The sequence below is a fragment of the Anser cygnoides genome, chromosome 36 (genome assembly GCF_040182565.1).
Source record: "Anser cygnoides isolate HZ-2024a breed goose chromosome 36, Taihu_goose_T2T_genome, whole genome shotgun sequence".
Taxonomy (NCBI): Eukaryota; Metazoa; Chordata; class Aves; order Anseriformes; family Anatidae; genus Anser; species Anser cygnoides.
This window is the reverse complement of record NC_089908.1, coordinates 109427-129864: the sequence shown is the minus strand read 5'-3', so window position 1 is coordinate 129864 and position 20438 is coordinate 109427. Positions and strand designations below refer to the sequence as shown.

The 20438-nt window shown below is 44.1% G+C and overlaps 1 protein-coding gene and 1 long non-coding RNA gene across 12 annotated transcripts in view; both read right to left on the bottom strand.

Annotated features, from left to right (window-relative positions):
* Nucleotides 1–20438, bottom strand: part of CELF4 (CUGBP Elav-like family member 4) — an 888080-nt gene that overhangs the window by 820838 nt on the left and 46804 nt on the right. The gene's annotated exons all lie outside the window — the stretch shown is intronic.
* On the bottom strand, nt 10151–20324 carry LOC125181458 (uncharacterized). The gene is made up of 3 exons (XR_010827222.1): nt 19279–20324; nt 13863–13984; nt 10151–11270 (listed from the first exon to the last, which is right to left on the bottom strand). It is a non-coding gene; the product is annotated as an uncharacterized lncRNA (long non-coding RNA).

Here is a 20438-nt window from a genome sequence, read left to right as displayed (position 1 = left end):
CATCTTCACCTTTCTAAGCCACCCTCCCTTATTCCTACCTGCCTTTTTTTTTTGATTTATTGAACCTGTGCAGACTGTCTTTCTCAGAGATAAGAGTATGTTTGTGTATAAACTCTAGCAATAACCAACCACATTGATCCAGTCTTCATAGCCAAGGTTTTCAAGTACTTTCATATGCTGAATATAAGAGCTCCCCTACCTGTCTGCTGCAGGTATTATGATGTGTAAAGAGGAAAGCTCTGCCATCTTCACTTCAGGCTTGAACTTCAGCATCACACCTCCCTGCCGGCAGCTCCTTCTCCCCGTCCCATGTCAGGGACAGAGCTCAGGGATGCTCCCCAAATTCAGGAAGCATCCCTCAAAGAACTTACAGCTCACACGAGGAATATAAAAGTTAGGCGTTATCCAGCTTTGCATCCTAGGGTCCCACAGATGCTTAGAGTCGATTATTTCCCTCCAAATGGGGACTGAACACCAAAAAGCAGACGGGAGAGGGCTGGACTGAATGCGTGGCCCCGCAACATGGCCACCACCAGGGCATGCAAACAGGGCAGTGCCAGAGGGGGGCGGGCGGCCATTTTCTGCGTGCCCCAGCCCCGAGGGTGCTGTCAGCCAGCTGTTGTTTGTCCAAATTGAGCCAGCAGGCTGAGACCTGCAGGAAATTAGGAGGGCAGAAAGATGTACTCTAAGATGGTCAGGAGGACGGTGGGCAAGATGAGGTGATGGCTGCAGTCTGCAGCAGTGAGGAGCTATCTCCCCAGTGTGGAGCACATGGAGGTCACGACCTAGACTGAGCTTCCTCTCAGGGAAGGTGCTGTTCAGGGCTGGAAATTCCACAGCCCACACTACTGGGTGGAAGAGTGTGTGAGCTCCACCTGTGCAAGATGTGCTCTGATGGAGTCAGGCAGCAGGTGGAGGAGCTGCAGGAGGAAGTCAGCAGGCTACACTGCAGTAGGGATGGGGAACAAGAAATAGGGCACTACATGGTTCCATGAAAGATAGCCATGCCCCACCACAGTTACAGTCCGAACACAAGGCCAACAAAGGAGCAAGAGAACAGAGCTATGATCCAGCAGTACACCAGGAGTAATAGTGTTGTTAGGACATTGAACTTCTCCCCTGTGACAGAGCATGGAACTGGTCGGACATCATTTTAGCCAAGTTGTTTCTTTCAGTCATAGTAGTGTAAGGAATGGTCCAGCAATTCGTGCCACTAAGGGATTTGAAGGGTTAACATTGAGGCCTGGGTTTAGGTGATAAGAGAACAAAGGGATTTCTTCAGAGAAAAACTGCTGACTCTGCACGGACGTGCAGTAACTTCTGACAGCCGGCCAAGAGACCACTAGATAAGGAGGAAGAATATGAGCCTCCCCGTCCGAGCGGCCCCCGAGAGACTAACAGAGACTGATAAGCAGGCGCACCTGGGAGGACTTCGGATTCGGGAAACCAATTATAATAACCCTGCCTCTTCTAGAAGTAGTAATGAATATGTATTAGCCTAGGAGCATAAAAACCAGCCGCCTTACGTAACAGGTGTGCGCCCTGGTGGAGCAGAGACTCCCGGCGCACCCAGCGCTGTTTGCTTGCCTCTACTCTTTTAATAAATTGTAAACTTTAATTGTAATCCTATTTGGGACTCAGTCACTTATAACAATTGGGGGCTCGTCCGGGATGGTCTTGGTTCCTGAATTCTGACTTGATCTAGGAGGGGCGCCCCCACCATTTGGTGGCTCCTGTTTGAGTCGGGTCAGGACTAACACCATCTTGAACCTGAATAAGGGCAAGCAAAGATTTAGATTTTTTTATGAGCTCCCTTTGCCAGCTGCAGCACTATATTTTGCCCGTAATTCTGCGCGCGAAGATCCGAACGAAGACGACGGAGTCGTAAGTATTTAAGGCGTATACCGTTCAGTTGGGTGGGATTCGGTTGCCTGTGTGTGTGTGAGAGTGTGACTGAGACGGAACGTAGTTCCGAAGCGATTGTGGAGGTCTTCTAACCGCGGTTCCAATCTCCCGTGAGGGACTTGGCCACTGAAGGACCGAAGCGATTCCTATAGGATTCGTGGGTGGGTGATAGGTCCTAAACCCCCTGCAAGACACTCTCACTAAGGCAACCAAGGGCTGTAGGAATTGCCACAGTAAAATTCCTAGATGGGTCAGACAAAATTGAAGACCCGGGACCAGAGAAAAGGAAGCAAATTACCAGCCATACCACCAGAAAGTCCATTAGGGATAATGATTAGGAATTGGAACGATAGGGGCCCCAGAAAAGGAAAAAAGTAAATTAAAAATGGTCCAGTATTGTATGATAGAATGGCCAAAGGAGCCTTTAAGACCACATGTCTTTTGGCCCGTTTTCGGATCCTTCGAAGACTGGGTTTGCCAGGCCTTAAATATACACGTTAATTCAAAGGAACCTTTTTAGCCAGGAGGAAAGTGATTATGCAGGATTATGGATCAGGACTTCACGTCCTTTTCCAGCCTCAATATTTACACTAAAAGCAGACGAGAAGTTTGAAGAAGAAGAAGAAAAAAAAAAAGAAAAAGATGATGAATGGGAGTCATTGGATAACCTACCACCTCTATATCCTAACAATCCACCCCCGGTGGTGCATCTTGTAATCCTGTTTTGTTCTTAAATGTTTTGAGTGTAACAAAGAGGAAGGTGGGAGCATTATCTAAGTAACAGTTTAGAAGTTCGGGTATATTCGCTGTGGTGTTTGGTCAGTTTCCCAAGTATCGGGGGAGGGGGGCTGACTGATTATCAAAGCTGTAGAACGGAGAGTCACTTCTTTGGTGGTTCGGGCCTGAGCCCTGGGAATTTGGTAAGAAGGGGGAGAGCGAATTTATTTAGGCCTCAATACCTTTTTAAACCCCCCATATTGATGGATACGCAGGAGTGATTCCTTGTTTTGTGTGGGCTTACTAACAAAGTGCATGAGAAAAATTAGCATTCGGCTTGAAATTCGGTCTTGTTGAAATGTAAATTTTGTGAAAAAAGGTGGTATTGCTTGTCTAGAAGACGGAAGGCTGAGTGCTTCTGGTGTTTTTCCGAAGTCCTGTGGATTTATGTTTGGAACGGGGCTCATTAATAATCTGAAATAGTGAAGTTTGTGTGTGGAAAGAAGAGTTTAATCCCAGAGAATTGGGACATTTGGGAAGAAGATTAGGAAAAGATAGTAAAAACCTGCAATAAAAAGGTTTGCGTGGAAATTGAAACAAGGGACAGTAACTAATATAAACAAATAAAAGGGAATGGGAAATCAAGGAAATGGGTAAAATCCAAAACAAAGACGTCCTAAAAAAAAAAAAAAAAGCCTCCTTGGGTGCATATTGGCACATTGGAAGGATATTGTTAGAAATGGGGGCACAGAAAGCAAGAGGACTTTCACTAAGTATTGCAATCAATGGTGGCCACTATATAAGCTAAATGGCCACTTTATGGATCAATCGACTATAACAGTGTCTTGCAATTAATGTTGTTTTTGAGGAGAGAAGGAAAATAGGATGAAATGTTGTATAGTGATATGTTGTTTCAGCATCTTGGAGGGAAAAGGTTTGGAATTAAGTTGGCCCCTGACTGAGCCTTTGGTGTTGGCATTAGAAAACTACAGGCTGATGAAAGATAAAGGAAGTGTTAAAAGGGGTGTTGAAGGTGTTAAAGGTTGTGTGGCATGTAGTATTTAACAGAGCTGTTTGAACTTGAATGAGCAGGGAAAGAGGATGTAGGAATGCTAATAGTTCTGCCTCAACCCGAGGCTGAGATCTCTAAATCGCGGGTGCGAGCCCTCTGGGGCAGAGGGACCGTGATGGGTCCGAGAGAGTTGTCATGGAAACAGAAAAGCAGCTAACTCTTAAAACAACCTGAGTTCCTGTGTGAGCTCAGATTGCCAATGGGACTGCTCAGGGAACTGTCAACGATTGCATTCCCCTGACCGACCCCCCCACTGAGACCCTAATCATCCCGGAAATTATGTAAATACCAAAATCTGGTTAAATTGGCTATTGGGAATTGAGAATCTGTTCCAACAAGGTCCAAAAGAAACCCCTATGGAATTTATGGAATTTTTGAATTTTTGGACCAACTTTGAAATGCAATGAAAAAAAAAAAAAACAACAGAGGCAATTGGCTAGCCTCTTTCCAGGGCAATGGCCCCTGATATCAGAAAGAAATTGTCTTAGGCTGCAGGACAAACTTACAACAGTCAGGAATGATGGGGACCTGAGGCATCTACCCTAGCAGGTCCACTAGCTGAAATAAAGCTAGGAAACAAAGACAGAGGCTTGAAGTTTTGTTGGTTATGGGAGCTTCTTTCTCTGTGTTAATTAGTCAGTAAATGTAATAGGAGCAACATATTCGGTGTTAAGTAGTTTAAAAGGACGATTAGGAACTAAGAGGACTACAATAATTGGAGCCACAGGGAAAGAGGAGGAACGGCCATTCTTACAACCCTTTGGTTTGCGTTTTGGGGGTAAGGAACTAACCCATGAATTTTTGTATGTACCAGAATGCCCGATTCCACTCTTGGGACGGGATCTATTAGCCAACTTAGATGCAACAATAACCTTTGAGGATGGAGAATTAATAATGAAGGTACCTGAGTCCAAAGTAGGACAAATCCTAATGATCAAAGATAAACCCTTTGTTAATATTCCAAGAGAAGTAGAAAATGCAGTTATACCAGCAGTATGAGAAACAGATGTACCAGGGAAGTCGAAACTGGCACAACTGGTAAAGGCGGAATTAAAGGAAGGAGCCAAACCTGTTCGAATCAAACAATATCCGCTTAAGATAGAAGCTAGGCAGGGGATAGTGAAAATTATTGACAAATTTCTCAAATATCAGATTCTGGAAGAATGTAAATCGGAATACAATACTCCAGTTTTTCCAGTAAAGAAACCAAATGGCGAGTATAGATTTGTACAAGATCTTAGAGCAATAAATGAAATAACAAAGGACATTCACCCGGTAGTAGCTAATCCTTACACATTGTTAACATCTGTGAAAGGGAAATATAAATGGTTTACCGTGATAGATTTAAAGGATGCCTTCTTTTGCATAGCTCTTGATAAAGATAGTAGAAAATTATTTGCCTTCAAATGGGAAAACATATTGAAGTTTTTGGACCACATATGGTAACAACCGTTTTGGAACAAAAGGGGGGGGCACTGGTTATCACCCAGCCGGATGATGAAATATCAGGCAATACTAACTGAACAAGATGACATAACCTTGAAAACGACTAACCTGTTATATCCAGCAGTATTTCTAGGAACTGTTCCAGAAGAAGGACCATTGGAACACAATTGTGTGGAAATAATCGAACATAAGCCAGCCACAAAGATTCGAAGGATGTACCGCTTGAAAGGTATTCAGTGGGAATACCACGCTCCGTGGCACCCACAAAGCTCAGGGAAAGTAGAAAGGATGAATCAAACAATAAAACAACAATTGGCTAAGTTAATGATCGAGACACAGCTGCCCTGGATGAAATGCTTACCATTGGCACTTTTAAACATAAGAACTAAACCACACAGTGAGACTGGATTATCATCATATGAAATGTTATATGGTATGCCTTATTCTCAAGGGATGCCCCTAGGGAACAATGTAGTTGAGGATCATAGTATCCAGAAATATATAATTACCATTGGAAGGAGATTACAGGAGCTAAGAGAAATTGGGATGATGACTCAAACACCACCTTTAGGATTTGCTATTCATAAAATACAACCAGGAGACAAGGTCTTAATAAAAACCTGGAGAGAAGAATCATTGAACCCCCGATGGGAGGGACCGTACCTTGTTTTACTTACTACTGAAACAGCTGTGAGAACAGCAGAAAGGGGTTGGACCCACGCATCCAGAATAAAAGGACCAATAACTACCAAAGCCTGGAGGGTTGAGTCCACTCCTGGGGAACTGAAACTGAGACTAAAGAGGAACTGATATCCCAGCAATGAGGTTCTGCATGAATTAAGGGCACTGGATAAAGAGGACAAGGCTGAAGGGAGGAAAGGGAGAAGGCAAGACCGGGGTAGGACCCTCCACTGCGGTGTGTATGGTCTACCGAGGGAGGCAACCCCTATGGGTATTGACCGCCGAGTGAGAGTGCCTCGACCGGACTTCTCCCGTGCTAAGATCAGGTTGTCCTGAGAAAAATAACATGAGAACCTTTTAAACCCATAATAAAATTGTGATTAGTTTTTCCAGGAGCTGGATCACCCCGAAGGGCTGAATGGTAACACAAGCTCTGAAAGCGGGCCCAACCCCATGATTGAAGGCGCTTCCCACACTCTCAAGATTGGACGGTGAAAAAGGATAAGAAATGCTATACTTCCTGGTACTGTTTTTACAGGGGCAATTGGGCCATGGGCAGGAACGGAGGAATAACTTTTTCACTTTGGGGGAGGAAGTGGCCAAGGCCTTTAACCTTAGTAACTGCTGGATTTGTGGAGGACCAGGGGGGAAGTGAAAGTTGGCCCTGGGTAGCAGGCCCGGTCGAACCCAAGTGGTGGGTCAGGAATTTGAGCGAAGTTCATAATGGGACGCAATTTTGGAAAGAGGAAGGAGGTCCATGGCAGTTGTACTCGTCAGCTTGGGGTGTATACTGCTTGAACAGAACAGGAACAGTGGCGGTGGGAAAAAGCATTTGCAATTGGACTCTGTCCCCCGGATATGATTGTACCGATTCTGGATGTAGTCCTATAAGCTGTACAGCACGTAGTGGGAAATGGAACGCCACACATGTTCAGCTGAGAAATGGGACTTGGCCGAAATGCTCATATTGAGAATTTTTTGGATTCGGATGTGAAACTGTGGCAAGAGCACAAGCGGGGGGACAATTCGATGGTCAAATCTTGAGCTATCACTGTGATAACACCTCTAAGGAATAGCATGTGGTGCGGGTCTATCGTTGGAAATGGCAGAATGAGAATGGGAGGCGAGTGTTCTTTAAACATTTCTGGTCAGCTTATAATATGACAGGCCGCCAAAGAGAACTGAATTGTGACTGTAAGTGGAAACCCAACGTGGGAGCTTGGAAGTGCGCATATACGAGTACAAACGGGGCAGACATTGTAACAGGACCACTCGGTAACAAGGACACTCTGTATTATCACGCCCCAAAGGGTAAAGAGGGATGGGATGGTCCTTTTCCAAACGGGACGTGGGCCCTAAAGGGACATTATTGGGTGTGTGGCAAACATGCTTACAAGAGGCTACCCGGAAACTGGTCGGGAATATGCTATGTGGGGTACATAAGACCCTTGTTCTTTTTATTGTCACAAACACAAGGAAATCATTTAGGAATAAGATGATATGATGACCTGAACAGAGTGAAACGATCTATTGATACTTCCTTAGCTGGGGGTAGTGCCCAAAAGAGGGGAAAGGATGAATGGCCTCCTGAAAGAATCATACAGCATTATGGGCCAGCTACCTGGAACCCGAATGAGGTGGTATCAGGAGCCCGAGAACCTATTTATAATTTGAACCGAATAATTAGGTTGCAAGCTATCCTCGAAGTTGTAACCAATCAAACAGCGACGGCCTTGGATCTTCTGGCTGATCAATCCACTCAGATGAGGAATGCTATCTTTCAACATAGAATGGTCTTAGACTATTTACTAGCAGAAGAAGGGGGAGTGTGTGGAAAACTGAACGATTCTAATTGTTGTTTACAAATTGATGATAATGGAAAAGTGGTTAAACAGATAACAAAGGAAATTAGGAAGTTAGCCCACGTCCCAGTACAAACTTGGAAGGGTATGGATTGGGATTTCTTTTCGTGGTTGCCCGGTGGACCATGGGTTAAAAGGATGTTATTTTTATTTTTATGTGGTGTAATGCCGTTGTTTATACCTTGTATGATACCTTGCTTTACGTTGTTGGTACTGCGAATAATAAATAGCACCCAATTTGTGATGACTTCGGGAGAGAAAAGGTGATGTGTCAATAATGATGCTTAAGAAATGTACACCCCGAGAACTGACTGATGAAATCCAATTGTTACTAACAAAGGTTGAAGAAGAGACACGAATTGATGATATTAAAAAGAAGGGGAGGAATTGTAAGGAATGGTCCAGCAATTCGTGCCACTAAGGGATTTGAAGGGTTAACATTGAGGCCTGGGTTTAGGTGATAAGAGAACAAAGGGATTTCTTCAGAGAAAAACTGCTGACTCTGCACAGACGTGCAGTAACTTCTGACAGCCGGCCAAGAGACCACTAGATAAGGAGGAAGAATATGAGCCTCCCCGTGCAAGTGGCCCCCCGAGAGACTAACAGAGACTGATAAGCAGGCGCACCTGGGAGGACTTCGGATTCGGGAAACCAATTATAATAACCCTGCCTCTTCTAGAAGTAGTAATGAATATGTATTAGCCTAGGAGCATAAAAACCAGCCGCCTTACGTAACAGGTGTGCGTCCTGGTGGAGCAGAGACTCACGGCGCACCCAGCGCTGTTTGCTTGCCTCTATTCGTTTAATAAATTGTAAACTTTGATTGTTATCCTATTTGGGACTCAGTCATTTATAACAGTAGAGTTGCAAGGGAGCACTGGCAACGGTTTCACCTCATCTCCCTACTCAAAGGAAGAAACTTGAAATAGGTTCAACAAGTTGTTTGTGTATGCAATATCCACTGGAACTGCTCTCATCAATTGCAGTAGGTAATAGACTGCAACAAGGCATACCCCACGTCCTAGTAAGAGACCTAAACCTTGATCCTCATTCTCTGAATACCATCTGCCAACCTGTTACACCTCCTTTTCATGGGCAGAAGGTCAATTTACTGATGCTTTGAATGAATGGACCTTCTGCAAGATCAGGAAAAGATGAAAGAGGCAAGCCCTGTATTTGCAAAGCTTTCCTGCAAGCACTAGCACTAGTGACTTTTCCATAATTTATTAACAGATGAATTTAAGAAAAATCTCACCTTCAGCCCTATTTTCTTTTTTTACAGGCCACAGTCCTGCAGCTACCTCCAGTCACAGGAGGTGCTTACACTACTCAGCTACTCTCCTGAATGCTCTTCCTCTTCAGACACTTGGAAGCTGTAATGCCCATCCCCTCTACAGCTACTGATTTCTCCAAGAATAGGTCTTGTTGCTTAAACATAATCTGCTCGTGCAAGCACTGACACAACCCAGGGCCATCAACAAAACAGGAAACTCTCCTTTGAGTTAGAGTTTGTACAATGCCTAAACAGTTATAGGAAAGACAAACATGTCCCAGGTCAGCAAGAGTTAATGTACTCAAGGAACTTAACGTACCTAAGGGAACATGGCAAAATAACAAGTCAGCCCTCTGCCTACACTCCCCATCCCACCTCCTGAACCCCCCGATATGGCAATAGATCATACAGAATGGATTACATTAATTTTCTATAAACTATATCAACTTGAGTGACATGTTCTTAAGGTTTAGGTGATTGATATCCACAATGAAGTCTTATAATCTAAAATCATATTAATATTAAAGATTTTTTATCCTTTATGTGCATCATTAAATTCTGAGTGTAAGGTGAAATTGACAACATACATTTTTGACAGCTTATCTATAATAAATATGCAAATCTTGATACCAACACGTCATCGCAGATTTTGCTGCTCCTTGAAATATCAGAGAGATCCTTTCTTTCTATGACATTTACAGTGAAAGATCAGATGTAAAGCATTTTGTATAACTGAGATTTTCATTGGTTTAGTCTCCAAGCACAATGATAAGGGCTTCCTATTCCATCGGCACCAGCATCATCCCTCCTCTCTCTTCTTGGCACCGTGGGGTGGGGGGTCGAGAGAGAAATCAAATGTTTCCACTTATTCTTTGCTTTTCTTACAGAAAATGATTTTTTTTAAATGGTCTCTGAAGGCATCTTAGCAATGCCTTCCCTGAAGCTCATGTATACTACCAGAGAAGATGGTTCCAAGCACCAGGGCTGGATTTAACCGAGGTGACGAATTAAATGAATGAACAGAGAGGATGGCAGCTGTCCTTAACTCTATGAGGGCACCTCAGGCCCATGCAGTGCCACCCCATTCAGATACATGGTGTACAGAATTTAGAAGCACAGCCTTCATGAAAACATGAAGGGAATGCAAGACACAGACTCCTCATGGCTCTTGAACAGGAGACCTTTATTGCCCTTTTTCACTACTACATATACTTTCTCCATAGTCCCACGCGCCCAAATCTGTCTTAGAATTGGTTAGAGACCCTCAGACACACGCCTCGAGCCAGCCAGCAATTGGCCACTGCCCAAAGCTCATCTTTAACACTGTAGCCAAGTTAATTTATCTCGACCTTGCTCAAGTTTTTGGTTCTACCGCTGTTTTCCTCATTATCTCTAACTCAGGGACGTGTGAAACGGCACAAAACTCCCTGCAAATTCCTTTCCCGCAATTCCCCCTTTTTTATTTTCAATCAACCAAACGCTTTCTATAGATTTTTCTATCAAGCACCGCAGACACTGCAATAAGCAAGGTACAATAAGCAACAGGGTGAAAATCACATGCAGAATTACGATTGTAAAGTAGCGTGCCTACTAGAATCTACATCAGTCAACAAGCCACTAAGCGCTAGGGATGTTGCTTCGCAGCGATGCTGCTTCTCACTCGCACAGCACAATCACGCAAAGAGGCCTCTTGCACTTCTCATTCATACCACAAGAAAATATCACTTAAAATAATTTGTCCGCGGCTTCAGGAGGTCCTCGTCTACTCCCGTGGTGAGCGGCTGAGAGTGGAGACCCCTCCGAGGAAAAAATGCTCGGGGTGCACCTAGGGGCGTCCGTTCCACAGTCGATCCCACAGCCGAGCAGAGCGGCTCCTGGTGCAAGGAAGGATGCTATTATAGTTTTGTATAATTATAGCAAAGAGATGCATTGCAATAAGGAGCAAGTGCGGCATTGACCATTTGTTTCATGATTTGTTTTTTTGCCTGAGCAATTAAACCTTGCACATGCTGTTGCTGTTTCACATCCCAGGATATCTAATTCCTGTGGCTCTAGGGGTGCTTGCGGTAAGTAGACAGTCCAATCTTTGTTATCTGCCGGGATCCCCACCAGACGTGTCGTAAACAGGTCCTTAGCACTAGCCCAGGACAGGCACATCGCTTCTTGTCCTGTCATGTTGGCGAGGGTGACCCAGATGTTGCAGTGTGGTTGGATGGAGACCCAGGGCTGGCAATAACTGATGACAGTGGCGATTGTGAGGAGGCGGCCAACCATGGCCTTACCCCCCTTGCTGGTACCCATCTTGGTCCGTGACCTGTGGAGACACAAGCATACCCTCGACCCCAAGTTATAAGAGGCTGGGGTCCCTCCCAAAGGCCTGTATTTAAATCTTTTACCATCACTAATGCCTGCTCTGATTGTGGCACCTGTGACAGAGCAGAATTCATATTTTTGTAATGTTTTACTATGGGCGGTACCTCTTTGTGAGGAAAGGGTAATGACAGGTGATTCATTACATAAAGTGCCTTTCCCAACCTGTTCTGTGGTGTTTCCTGGGTGTCTCCCCCTTTTTGTTTATTTAGCAGTGTTTTCAAGGTGCGATGTGTGCTCTCTACAATGGCTTGACCCGTGGGGGAACGAGGAATGCCCGTGATGTGTCGGATACCCCAAGTTTGAAAAAGGGTTTGAAGCAAGTGACTACCATAGGCAGGGCTACTGCCAGGTTTTATTTCCTTTGGGATGCCTAGCACTGTGAAAGCGACACGGAAGTGAGCCTAGACACGGCGACTAGTTTCACCCACTGCAGCTGTCGCCCAAATAGCATAAGAGAAAGTATCTACCGATACGTGAACATATTTCAAGTGACCAAATTCTAGAATATGCGTTACATCATTCTGCCATAACTGTAAGGACCGTAGACCTCTATGGTTTACCATTAAAGACGGGGTCGAAATGTGTTGTTGACAATCAGGACATGTTTGGACAATCAATTTGGCATCAGTGATCGATATAGCGAATTGTTTTGCCAAGGCTTTGGCGGATTGATGGAAAAAGGCATGGGATAACTGTGCTTGCTCCAGCACCTTAGGCACCAGGGCAGTCAGGGTCGTATTAGTTAGCTGGTCAACGTGGGGGTTGCCTTCTGCAAAAATACCAGGTAACATGGTGTGTGGCTCTGCATGTGAATAATACGAGTGCACTCACTACTCTACCAAAAACAGCAGCTCCTTAAATTTTAGAAACTGTTTCCCTTTGGGATGTCTGTCAAATGTGCCCTCTCAATGCGCTGAACAACATCTACAGCATATTGCGAGTCTGCTACAATATTCAAAGGTACTGTTTTTTTTCTTTTTTTCTCCTCCCCCTCCCCTTTTTTTCCCTTGCTTTCTGGCTGCAACATCCTCAGTCACTGCATTGATTCGTTGCCAATCATGCAGTAATCTCCCTTTCCCACTCTTCTTCTTGATGACAAACACTGGTGAATTCCATGGGCTGTTTGTCAGAACAATATGTCCTTGTTGGAGTTGTTCTTGAACCAACTCCTGCAGACTACTGCTCCGGAAAGAATCAATCGAGCAATTCTAGTTCCCTTTGGTATTGACAATGGTGGAGATGGTGTCCAAGCCATAGCTTAGATTTGTCCATTATAATCGGCATCAATTATCCCTGACAAAACAAACAATCTGGTCGAAGTTGTACTTGATCATCCTAGCAGCAATACACTACAGTCATTCCCAATTGGTCCTTTGACATTCAATGGAATTTTACAAACTAGAGATACTAATGAAATTCCAACATGGAATGAAACCCCTACAGCACCACATTCTTTGAGAACTTCTTTCAGCTGCTGGGATCTGTGGCTGCCTTTTCAGGGGATCCACCCACATCCTTGGCCGAGCTGCCGGCAGCGGCCCGCAGCACCAGCAGAGGGGCTGGCAGGCTGGGGGGGCGACCCGGCAGGGGCGGCTCTTGTGGCCGTGTGGGCTGTTGCGGAGCATGGGCGGTGCACGGCTCTGCCCGGCCTCGCAGGGCAGACAGAGCAGGGGCCCGCGGGGCAGCGGGCCTGTTCGCAGCAGCAGGCGGAACATGGCAGCGCCTAGTGCATGCGGGCAGACGCCCAAACTGGAGAAACGCAGCAGCCAGCAGCGCTGGCGACAATCGTACAGCACCAACAATTGACCAGTCATAACATTTTCTAACAATGACTAAGTGGTGCATGTAATCCATATGCAGTCACAGTCTCTCAACTCTTTAATTAGGTCCCAGTGGAAGGCATTATATTCATTTGGACCATTGGGTCGCACCTGCACCAAGAAAGCCATTCCTACCAGGTCCCCATCTTTTAGCGCTTCCCAGCACACCAGCTCCCATTGTTCCCGCGGGTCAAAAGCTCGGGCCCCTAGGGAAGCATTATCAGGGGGTAGGCAAGGCAGGAGCCGAGGGGGTCAGTGGGGAGGGGCTCTGCTGCAGCAGTCCGCGGCCCTCTTCCTTGTCTTCCCCAAGGTCTATCAAATTGCACTGCTCTGGTGACCTTGCAGGCTCTGATCTCAGTTCGGCTGCTGTTATTGCCTGGGCAGTGGCGTTCTGTACTTCCTTTTCTGCCTGCCACTATCTTGAAGTCTCTGTCACCAGCTGCCATGTAGTCATCACCTCAGCAGCATTAGTATCCCCACGGGACGCTGCTTCCCATGTTTTTTTCCCCCGCTTGGTCCCAAGTTTTTACATCTAATACTGTGGAAGCCATTGAGGGGAGCCCTTGTTTTCACAAAAAATTCAATAATAGCTTCATCTTAAACAGATCATTTTTTTTTACTCCCCTTTCTATTAGGAGTTGCTTTAGTAGTTTCACTATAGCCTCTTCCTCTGCCAAAAGGCTAGCTCCCATGATCAATGCCCAGCTGCTCACCTGTCCTCCAGGTCATGTCCCAGGGTTGAAGCTGCAGTCCAGCTGTGAGCTCGACTCATTCGGCTGGGTTCCCTTCAGATGCTCATGCAGTGCTGCTTCTCCCCTATCATGTCATGGTCACCCTTTGAAGGGATGCAAGACACGGACTCCTGATGGCTCTTGAACAGGAGACCTTTATTGCCCCTTTTTCACTACTACATATACTTTCCCTGTAGCCCCACATGCTGTCCACATGCCCAAACCTGCCTTACAATTGGTTAGAGACCCTCAGACACACGCCTCAAGCCAGCCAGCAATTGGCCACTGCTCAAAGCTCATCTTTAACACTGCAGCCAAGTTAATTTATCTCGACCTTGCTCAAGTTTTTGGTTCTACCGCTGTTTTACTCATTATCTCTAACTCAGGGAGATGTGAAACAGCACAAAGACACCTGCAAATTCCTTTCCCACAAAAACAGTATTTCAGATTGTTTTGACTATGGCATAGGACCTACCTGGCCCAGCACCATAGTCACCAAGTCCAGACTGCAGATACCTGCTCCATCATGAACCAGTGCACAGCAGCTCATGCCTTGATATTCATGAAATACAGCTTAAAAGTCTGGCAACTACATCTTTCTTCATCTCCACCCTGGTGCTTGCTAGGACTCCATACAAACAGCATGAAGCAACACCACTCCTGGTCCGCAGCACAACAGTCACAACAAGGATTAAACATCCATTGCAGTTGTCCTGTGCTGACTTTAATGCATTTTGCAGCCCTCACCCCATCACCCTTCCCTTCCTCTGCTCTTTATCAGAGGTTTCTACCAGTTGACAGTGGCAGGAGTAGTGTTTTTGGATTTTGCAGGAAATGCTGTGACTAGCACTGCAAACATCTATTTTTGATTAGAAATTTGAGGCATAACTAATCTAAACAGCTAATCACAATTTTTACATTACCTTAAGAGAACATGTACATGTCCATGTGCACATGCAACCACTCATTATCTCCTTCTAAATTAATCCTCACATCTTGTCAGTAGAAAAAGAATTGAAGGGAAATAGAGATTTTCAATGAGGACAATAATTCATAAGAAACCAACCTGAGGCTATGGAATTTATTGTTTCAAGGTCTGTTATAGCTGTTTATTCCTGATGAGGGCAGGGCACAGGTAGAACAGAAGCAAAGAGGATAAAACACTCAGCCATCTTTACTTCTGTTGTCTTCTGTCCAAAACCTGACACTAGCCAGGAAATGGGGGATATAAACAGAGCAACATGAAAGCCTAAAGGGTCTGATAGTGGCTTTCCTCCAACTACCCACATACACATACAAATTCTATGCTAAACAGGAGATAACACCACAAGGTAGCTTTACCCTATGCTCATTGGAAGATAAAGCACTGAACCTTTACTGTATAGCAAGAGCATGGACCCCAACAGTTTAAACATAACGCATTTCACTATCAGGAAAGAGAAGGTTTACAATTTGTTCATGTGTTGAAATCCTCAGGGTCTTTTACTTAAAAAAAAGCAGCAAGTGGTCAGGGAAGACCATCCCCTCCCCCCCATGTAGATTTTAGATTTTTTCAGTGCTACCACATCACTATTGCCTTGCAGCCATCAATACTTCCCTTTCACTAAAGTGACAACAACCTATATTTAAAGAGCATCTATGTTTGTTCAACAGCATCCTCCCTCCCAACACAGATTTGCATGGAGAAGTTTGAAGCACTAAAATTATTTCTGAGCATGGCTAAATTGTTTGGAGGCTGTAAGGGCAATCCTGCTGCTCAAGTAGGTAATCCATGTCAAATAAAACCTCTCCCAATGCATCCTGTCAGCAGCCAGGATCTGCTCACATCCATACTGCACAGCAGCTGTGCACCATGAGATGCAGTGGAGGGCTGCTATCTAGAAACCCAAGCAGGAACTTCCTGAGCTAAGAGATGCAACTCAAAAACCTGGGCAATAAACAAGCTCTGCAGGAAGGGCTGCAATCTCCACAAACTACAGAGACACATCCTGACAGGATGTATTTTGGGGTCAGCACTGGCAACACAAGTTGTACCTTCAAGGGGAGAGGAGTAAAGGAGGTTTCATTTCCTCTTCCCCTGCACCATTCTCACAATTAACATTAATTTATCTGACTAATCCTCCCCTGCTTTACTTTTTGTGTTGACTTGACACACCTTAATCCCTGAGTCAGCTCCTATTTCTTGTTAAACCAAAGGTAAATTATACTAAGTCTACCCAGCAGTGTTAAAGCCAGCAGGATTTATAATGCAAAGCACCTGCTAAAAATATCCAGGAAAGCATACCAACTGCAAGAGCTTTCCACAGTGCCAGAGACAAACATGTCACACCCAGAGGATGCAAAACAAAACACAGGTAAAGCAATGCAGCTTACAAGAGACTGCGGTCTCCACCCTGCATCCAGGGCCTGATAAAGGAGAAGAATTGCAAAGACAGAACTTTCTCCTGGCTTCTATTCACACAATGAGTTTCCAATGCTCCCTTCCCCTGGCACCATGGTTGTGCCACCTCTCACATGAGCATCACCCCCATCACTCCCCATCCCCTACCTGCACAGTCCCTGGGATGTGGCAATGCACTTGCCATCACACACTTATTCCTCTTCACATGTCAGAGCTCTGTTCCCAGCCACCAAGGGCACTACCTGTGCACAATCCCTTGCCCTTAGCTCACACACACCATCACTACCACACTCCCCTAACTCTATTTGTGTTCCTCTCCCCATTTGTGACACCATCTCAGCAAACAACACCCTGCCTGCCTCTTGCACTCACTGCTTTGTTCCCTCTGCATTCATGTCCCAGGCACTGCATGCAGCCTGGGCCTCCTCCTGCCTGTCTACATCAGTCTCTTTCAAGCTTGCAGGAGCCCATGTGCCAGGCAGGAAGACTTTTTTTTTTTGATTCATCCACATTATCAGCAAAGTGCATCCAAATCTGAACAGCCCTGTCAGCTCGTGAGAAATGAAACAGTAGCGAGTATCTGGTGAATTTCATGGTTATCAACCCTCCTAATCAGGCAGATGAACTGGAAAAAAAAGGCATTCATTACTTTGAATTAATGATTCCTTAACATCTTTGCTTTTCAAGACTTAATTCAGTTTTTTTTTTTTTTGAAAGTTTTTAAATGAACAGAAAGCCCAATGCTTTTTGCCCGGGAGTTTCCATACTATCCTGGGGCTTGAAGTCTCATTTCCTCTCCCCCTCCTCCAGCTTCTGTTTGTGGAGGCATCATTATTATTATGTAGTGATGTTTCTGTTGAGCTGGCAGAGTTGTATAGTAAAGCACATTAACCTGGCAATAATGGATCACTTATTTTTATCATGATCTATTTCCAAGTTAGCACATGGGGCCACTTCCAATAGCACTGTGATAGCACTCAATAAATTAGTGTGCTGGCCTAGAACCTATGATGAAATATCATTTGGATTTCTGGTGGCTCTGAAACTAACCGTATTTTTCCCAATTTGCTTTGACTCTGGGCTGTTGACAGAGGGGAGTGCAGGGGTGAGAGAACAAGGGACCTGTCCATGCAGGATTTATCCCTTGGCACTAATTGTCTCACTCCTTCATTAGGGCCTTTCCCATCAAGCCAGTCTGAGTTGATAGCCTCAAACTCAGTCTGATCCAGTCAAGGTATGAGCTCCTCCTTACTTTTTAATATCTTTAGAAGTAGACAAAAGCTTTCCTCTGGTTGCTAGCAGCTTCTAATCAGATCAGCTACGGAACCCCGTGTCTCTGAAGGTATCTCACCCAGATTTGGAATCAGGAGTGAGTTCTCTAAAGTTTTTACTTCCTACCATATTGGTCTCTCAAACCCAAAAGCAATACAAATTGCCAGAGCATTCCTCAAGCCAAGGGAGAGCTCAAAGCACTTATGTGACCAACAGAAAACTTGTCTGGTTTCCAGATCCCCATTCAATGCAGTAATAGTAATGGGTTTTAAGCCCAATATATTTCTGCAAGGATAATGACACTGGAGATGCTTTCCAGGCTCAACCGTCAAGACGAGGTTCCTGCAGCCACATTCCATGAGACAGATGCCTGCAGCCATCACAGTTGACCTTTCAGGCACAAGAAGATATGGATCTCTATAACCTCTTTGCACATAGCTTCTGCAGTGGACACCTAATGACACCTAACACAACTGATTCAGAGGGGCTGTCTCCTTTTTCAAAAAAGGACTTGTCTGTTTTTCCTGCACTTCAATAATTCAGAGCAAAAATAAATCACTTTACCACTGTTTGCATAGGGCCTACGAAGCCAAACTCTGGCATTAAGTATCTCTCTGCATAGTCTATTGAGAGCTGCCCTGTTATTACCGCAAGCTAAGCGGGTCACTAGAGAGACCTATAGGTCCCAATCCTGGAAACTTATGCATGTAATCCTTGTGCCACTGCTGACCACAACAAGTTTGTGTATTTAAAGTTAAAATTTAAAGTTAAAAAATTTCACGAAGTGCTTGCAGCATCAGAGTCTTATTTCCCTAGATGGTAGTTCTGCTGCTGGTAAATAAGTGCTAGGAAATAGAGCAGAGACATGCTGGTTTGTGCATCCCCAGGCACACAAAAAACAGTAGCAAACTAATATTTACCAACCTGAAAGAAATGTAAGAACATGGAGTTTCCAGCTTCTTTAACTGTACTAGCAGCAGCAGAATAAAATACATAATCACACCATGTATACTAATTAATTGCCATTTAAAAAGTACTCAAATCATTTAAAAGAAAAATGCAACCATTAATTAGAATAGCTCAGGTACCTAAATAAATATTTACTATTATGTATGCATATTTAATCTACCTACCCATCAAAGATGAATACTCTGTTCCTTGCCAGTGAGGCTTAATAACATCCTAGAGGGAGTAAACAGTACCCCAGAACTGTGCAGAAACAAGGCATTGGGATTTAGGAGTAAAACAGTTGCATAGGTAAGAGTAGAAGCCTAGAAATGTAGTCTTATATATAGGCTTATATATCAGAATAACCTCATCTCATAAACTCATTACCTGTGTTTAAATTAACAGTTCTAGACCCTAATACACAAGCCTCATTGTCCCAAACAAATGCTTCTTAACAAATAGATCCCATCCTGAAGAGCTCCTAAACCCACACATCCAAATCTTTTCAAGATCAGGATTTGACATGTTGTATTAACGAGAATTACTTTCAACCTACTGTGCAAAAAAAGTCTATATATAGCTTTCAGAAAATAAAAAACTTCTACATTTGAAGTCTGCTCAGAGATGATTTGTTAGGGAGAGGAATTAGAACAATTTTCAGGAAAAAAAAAGTTCAGCTAAGAAGAAAAAACAGAACTTTTAAGCTTTAAAGAAAAAAAGTGACATAACTAGTTTTGTTTGAGAACACACAATCAGACAAGAATTAAGGATACTCACTATCTGGAACAAGGAGATCTAGCAGTCTACTGCAAAACAGACCCTTTGGGGCCTTTACAGTGCTTCTGCTTCTCCTTTATAACGGTCACATACAATAACCAAGCAATGCTCCTAATAAAATTGAATTTCAAAGCTTATACATACATAATCATAAAAAGTTACTATCTAATAGGTCTAACTTTCCAAAGGAAAATATGTTTTTCTAAAAGCCCCATTCTTCCTAAATGAAAGAATTTAGAAAACTACAGATCTGCACGTATTTCAAATAAAAATTTATGTTCATAAACAAAAAAAAAACCAAAGTACTCACTTCACAATTAACACCCAAATACAATAATAAAAGCCGAGCATTTATCTCTAAAGAGCTTTAAAAAGGTAGCTCTATAACATCAACAAAACACACAAATAACCCCCTTCACAAATGACAGGAAAAAAGCTACCCAAAAAACAACTTAAATGTACAAGATTAGCTTTATTGACTCTACTAAAGCAATCTAATTTATACCATCTGGGAACCAAGCCTGATCTCCCAAGGAGCTCCTGACCCCAGGTGGAACCACTTTAGCCTTAAGGGCTATCAGGGACAGGAGCAGAGCTTTGCAAAGGAACCTGTCAAGGTCAGCCTTCATTTTTGTGCAAAACAGGTGCAACAACTCTCCCAGCTATGTGCAAGAAACCCTTTTTGTTGCCATCCTGTGCAGATGTCTTTCTTTAGGTAATCCTAATAGGGACAAGAGCAATTTTCAGGAAATAACTTGCTGTTTCTTAGAAGTAACATCAGAAAGTCCTTTTGTAGCAAAGACAACAATTGCCTGGCTGCTACCTTTCCAGAAGTGTAAAGAGGTTACCAGGACATTAAAACAAAATCTACTGAGCTGACTTTTGCTGAGCTGAGTTTTGCATACACCTGGCCTGGAAAAGACATCTGATGGGAGAGGCCTATGCAGGTGTTTAGAGTTAAGGAATGTGGATGTGAAGCACCTGTTGATGCCATGGAACCAATATCTTCCAGGCCCGGTGTCTATTTTGTGACTGCATAAAACTAGTCTTTCTCTCTCCCTCCCTTGTGAGGCTGTGAGAGAAAGAGTTAGGAGAATCTTCTCAAGTAGAGAGAGTGTGCTGATGGCATTAAACTAGGATGCTACTTAGTGTCTTTGCTA